Source organism: Primulina eburnea, chromosome 10 (assembly GCF_022965805.1).
Source record: "Primulina eburnea isolate SZY01 chromosome 10, ASM2296580v1, whole genome shotgun sequence".
In the NCBI taxonomy this organism is placed as follows: domain Eukaryota; kingdom Viridiplantae; phylum Streptophyta; class Magnoliopsida; order Lamiales; family Gesneriaceae; genus Primulina; species Primulina eburnea.
In genome coordinates, this window is record NC_133110.1 from 9633551 (window position 1) to 9639886 (window position 6336).

General features: G+C 32.7%; 1 long non-coding RNA gene across 1 annotated transcript; it reads right to left on the bottom strand.

Annotated features, from left to right (window-relative positions):
- Positions 1-2730: 2730 nt before the first annotated feature.
- LOC140803755 (uncharacterized) lies at positions 2731-5435 on the bottom strand. The gene is made up of 2 exons (XR_012111920.1): positions 4794-5435; positions 2731-3807 (listed from the first exon to the last, which is right to left on the bottom strand). It is a non-coding gene; the product is annotated as an uncharacterized lncRNA (long non-coding RNA).
- Positions 5436-6336: the final 901 nt, after the last annotated feature.

Below are 6336 nucleotides of genomic sequence, written 5' to 3' on the forward strand. Positions count from 1 at the left end.
TCTTTAACGTCTATGTGAGAAAGATTACATACACAAGTTTAACGTCTTTGTGCAAGACGGTATTTTGAGTGATGGTGGAGTGTGTACGTGTGTGTGAGAACTAAACAAAGGATGTTCTCACACACTGAGGGAAAGTAGCTTCTAATCTAAGCTGATATATCTTGAAGAGTTCCCTCACAACTGGGCGTAATGCTTCTTGAAAGCTGATGTGCTGATAAGTGTACCCTTTTTATTTTTCCACACTCTCTGTTATCTGTATCTCTCTATCGAGTCTTTAGATATCCTCTTATTTATAGGAGGGAAAAACTAATCGTACAGGGAGACTCATTTAATATATCTGTTGCATTTGATTCGGCTCCTTGAACTTTGTGTCTCGTCTTTTCGACTGCCCTTCTGAAGCGTTTGTCTTTAATTCTATGATGCAACATCCATTATTGTCCTTTGACTGGACAAATGTTTTGTACCTTTGCGCACAGCTGGATTCCACTAAAATCAGCTTGTCTTGATATGCAACTAATTGCTCCAAACGGATGTTCTGAACCGTTCAATTGAACTGGTCTTCAGTTGGGCTGGTGAAATCAGTTGAACTGATCTCACTCTTGTTCAGTTGAACTGATCTTCAGTTGGGTTTTTCATCAGTTTAACACTCCTTCAGCTGGCCGGGATTCTGAGGTTCTCCTGCTGAACCACCTATCAACTCAACAATCAGTTGAACTCATTTACGATACATTAGTTGAACTGGTTCAGTTTGGTTGATCAGTCGATGCTTTCAGTTGGCGTCTTTGAGAGCTTCAGTTTTACCTCGATTAACTGATCAGTTCTTAGCTACCTGCGCACTAAATTAAATCATTAGAAACAAAGTAGCAAGTTTTGTTAACATCAAAATTAAGATCACGAACATGAAATGTTCTAACAATGTTTCTCATATGTATGTTCAGCTCAATCTTTTCAAAACTAATCTTGTATAGAATCAGGCGGATATCATTGTTTCTCAAACAAAACTAACCTCCTCTGATCATGCTCATGCCGACTCCATTCGCTCCTTTAATTCTAAGGTAGGCGCTCTAGATGATAAAAAGGACTAATCAATCCCAGACTCTTCAAGCTTTGGACAACAAAGTTGGTAGCATCAATGAAAACTTGTATGATTTCATTCATTGGATTAATTTTTTTACTACCAAAAAAGGGGAAGAATATTCTAGGGAAAGAGCAAAACCGAGCAACAGGTCATGAGTGATACCTCAGAGTGAAAGTGATGAATTCTAAGAAATCAATTTTGATGATGAGTAGATAGTAGAATCAGAACTTGTTTGTATGCCTTATTTTATTAACTGATTTTGACTAACAATTGCTCTTATTTCAGTCGTAATGTTGTCTAATTTGATGATCTCTATTCTTGTCTGATTATTAGTCTTCTGTGTTTTGCCATAACCATAAAGGGGAAAATTGTTAGGAATATCTTAATCATGGTGATTCGAATTACTTAAGAAAAACCAGAACTCTTTTTTAACTTAAGAAAAACTGAACACATCCTAAGACTAAAATAATAGAAGACTTCTGCAAGCTTACATTTCCGTAGTATTTAACCAAAAGAAACAGTAGCCCTTATTATTAGAAACCAGAGTAGTAGTCATACTGGTTGTCGTTTATGATGATAAGTCAGATGTTGAAAAATCTTATAACCGATTTGTTCAGAGATTGTTTCTATTTATTGTAACTGTTTTAAATCAGTAGAACACTTAATTAAATCCCATTTGGTGAAGCGTAATGATCATTTACTACTGCTACCATTTTTGGGTACAAAACAAATAACAAGTCTAAAATCTATTCAGGTACTCTTAGCTGACAATAGAGTCGTTCTTATCCGAACGTTGAAGAAGGGGTAAGGGGTATATAAGGATTTTCGATCGATTCATGAATAGCAAGTGATCGATCTATAACTATATCAAAAAGGAGTTTTTCAATCACTCACACTCAAGCCTTTCATATATTCAATATCTGAAAATCCAGCACATGTTTAAAGTTTTTATCTGATTCAGAATATCACTTGTTCTATATTGTTTACACTCATTCTTTTATCATCTACTGTAAAGTATGAAGTATTTGTAATATATGGAAAGAGTCTTTCCCATAACCAGATTTTATTAAGTTTTGAATTGTAATACTAAAAGTTTGAGTAAGTCTTACTGAAATGGATTTGTACAAAATTGTACTAGTCAAAATCTTTTAGTGATGCCTTCTTGAAACAGGAGAAGGGCTAGTCCTTCGAACTTCTAGAAAGAAACCTTGACTTATTGTATTATCTACTGCTTTATTGTTTCACTCAAGTGTTGTGGACTATTTCCGCCTTACAATAGTCTACTGCACTTTATCATTTGAACAGGATTAGCTTCTGACCTCTCAAAAGGTCTGATTCACTTTTTCAGTAGTAGAAAAGAAAATTTCGGGAGTGTTTATTCAACTCCTTTCTAAACACTCCACCAATCCTTATACTCAGAATATATGCGTACCACAAGCAATTGAAAAGCTCTCATAATAGAATAATAAGTTGGAAATGTCAGTAGCTTGTATCAACAGATGTCGCAACACACAATACAATTTCATTTTTATTCACAAAAAGTCATTCACAAGAACCGATATTCTCACATAATAATACAACATTTAAAGCTCATAGCCTCTCTCGACCACACATGGTCACATTCGACAATCTTCAAAATCAATAAACACTCATTTTTATAGAAGAATTCATCATATTCAATGTATACATTATCTTTTCAAATCTTAAATCATATATTTTCACGTCAATCAAAATAATATATTTCTATATTTTCATAATATCTTCAACTATCACAAGATATATACAACAAAATATTTCCTTGGAGTTGGAAGCTAAACAACATCTAAGTGGAACCCAAAAAATGGAATCAACTTTACAAACTTCCGTTGATGGAGGAATCCAAATGTCTAATCATAAAAGTACTTTAAATGCTCCACAATAATGAAGTGGTGGGAGAATGTCCATAATATTATCGTGTTAGAAAAAGACAGATAATTGAGGGGTGTGGTGGTGGGGTTGAAGGGCTCTTTCCACAAAAGTGATGCTCCGATAAAGTAGTTTTTCCTGCCACATGCACATCACATCCAAATGGAATCACATATTTATAATTAAACATATCACATGGAGAGTCCCCATACCATCTGAGAAATAAACCCACATCTAATTTATCATTTTCAAAAACTGGATTTGATTTTGACGCTCTTTTCTATAAATAATTTTTATTTTATGTTGGATAAAATTTAAGCACAACCCATTAATTTGAGTTGAGTAACAAAGTACACTTCATGGAGGAGTATAATAACAAAACAGTAATAAAATACTGAGAAAATGACAAAGACAGGCCTGTTTCTTTACAGTTTCCAAGAAACTTGACCAGTTCCTCCCTCCACTAGATATTTTTCAAAGAAAAGACAAAGTGTAAAGCTCACATTTACCAAGCAATTAACCTAAGAAAATTAGGCCTTCGACCTTACATGGAAGGTAGTACCTCCATTGCGAGGAATGGTTCATATTTGACCATATATGATTTTGACGTAAAACCTACATAAATTATGTGGATTTCATATAAAATTTGTCAAAACTAGAATTTCCCGGCTTATGCATAGACAGAGGACTGGGAAATTACACATTAATGTGCCAACTAGCTTAGATTTTCAATCCAAGGGAGATTTCTCGTTTCTTTTTCTTTTTCTTTTTTATTTTTTATTTTTTGACTTTTTAGCTTTTTTAACGGGCAATTTGGATTCCTACTAGGGATGACAATGGGTAGGGTATAGGTCGGATTTCATACATCCATCCCCATACCCATTTATTAAATTTATCCTCATACCCATCCTCATACCCATCGGGTATTGAATTTCATCACCATCCACATACTTATCGGATTATCGGATACACATACCCTACCCAAATACACTATTATCATATACAATTGAATTTTTTCAATTTTAAATTATTTTACTGAAGTTATGAATATTTAAAAAATTATTTAAATGAATAATATGAAAAATTATTAATGATAAAAATTTGCAAAATAAACATTATGAAAAAATAACAAAATATTAAAAATAGTTTATATTAGTTGAATAAAAGTATGCAATTGTACAAAAATAAAATATTTTTCAATTTTTGAAGTCAAACATGGAATAAACTTACCAATGGAGAAGAAGAAAAATTGAATGAAAAATAAAAGAGCGGTAAACCTTGAAACGTAAAAGTGAAAGCGAAAGGGAAGATAAAAGAAAAAGTATATTGAATTTGAGAAGATGAATATTTAATATAAATAAATATAATTACTATATATGTATGATTTACTTTGATCTGAGAAGATGAATCTTTAATATAAAATATAATTACTATATATATACATATATATATATATATACATATATATATACATATATATATATATATACATATATATATACATATATATATATATATATATATATATATATATATTTAATTTAAACGGGTATTCGGGTTGGGTGTGGGTTGGATTATATCAAACCCGCCTCCATACCCAAACCCGAAAATCCCCATAACCGATTATCCAATTATTTAATCGGGATCTAAAAATCCCTCCATACCCTTTCTATTCGGGTCGGGTATCGGATTCTCCAACGGATTCGGAGGAAATTGTCATCCAACGGATTCGGAGGAAATTATCATCCCTATATATACATCTCCAACCGATTATCCAATTATTTACCTTCCTTTTCGCTTTCACTTTTACCTTGGACCTCCATAATAAAAGTAATGTCCCCAATCTCCATTACTCCCGGTTTGGACATCGTAACAGTTGGATTGTCCAGTAAAGGTGCCAAGACCTTTGGGAGATTTAAGATTGTTGGACCTATCCACTACTAATTGTATGTTTCTGAAGTAGCTTGATTTTCCAAATCCTTCTTCCGGGAAATGGTCACTGCCCATTTGAGCTGTCGTTTGGGTTCAGAATTTACAATCTCGCCGCCCCATTCGATCATGGATGCACTGTCTGCCAAGCACGAAAACAAGGAAGATGGCCAATACCCTGACACATAGTCGTTTCCAAATCGCATCCACGAGTGTCCCTCTTTTGGATCATACATATCATCGAAAAGAACAAGTCAGATAGGTGTTTAACCAAGAAACCAAGTAAACAATGCCCTTAATTTGCATTGGGCCCCTAACTCCTAAGGAAGAGAAATAAATTTGGAAGCTGAATCGTTACAATCGGCATGCAACTATACAATGTACTCCTGACATTTATTGTGTTCCACTTGAAGAAATGGAAAAAATGATAAATTTGTCTTATAAGTTTGAAATTTTTTTTGTCCTATATCTTTGTTGTATTTGATTTATATCCTATATCTTTATATTATTTAGACATTTGATCTTTTTTTAGCTAATTTCAACCACAATTGTTGAGGTGACATTTTTCCTTAGGTGACATGTAAACTTTGAATGAGTGGTTTTGCAACATCATAAATAATGTGGAACTTAACATACACATCAGCTTTTATTAGAGGGAAAGTGGGCACCACTTTTCTTCTATATCTATCGACATTTATATTAAGGGATAAACAAATATCTAATTTTCACTAAAAAATCTCCAACTTTCTGATATAAGAGAAGTTATTTTTACAAGAAATTCGGATTTGATCAGCATTTTGATCTTTATCTACCACCACCGAAAATATGATATGTAATCTTTATTCCTTAAGCATCCATGAGATGTTTTACAAATGCTAATACTGGTTTTATAGTGATCGAAATTGAAAAACCTTTGAAGAGGATATGTGAAAATGGTTTGAAAATTTTAGAGAAGAGAACATATACAATGAGGAAGGGCATCACAACATTTTTTCAGCAGATATTCTCATGATAAGGATTCATGCACCAATCAACAAAAATTAGGTTGTTTATAGTAACATAATAAGCTGTTTTTCTTTTTCTATTTTGAGAAGGGGATCAAAATTATGTTTGAATTGTATGAATGTAATTGTTTATATTTAGTGTATTTATTTGATAGATTGGTGGCTCCGTGGTAGATGTAGGTCGGTTGGACCGAATCACGTTAAAATTATATATGTTCTTATTTTTACTTTCATTTTTACATTTACTAGGAAAAAAGACGTGATGCATGTTCAAAAAAGTTGTATTGGTAAAAATTAATTATCCAAATGAATTAGTGTCACATATATTTTTATTTTTTAGTTTTGACATTAATATTATTAGAACATTTAGTTTTGGTGTTCGATAAAAACATCACAACCGAATTCGAGCAGAAACTGAAA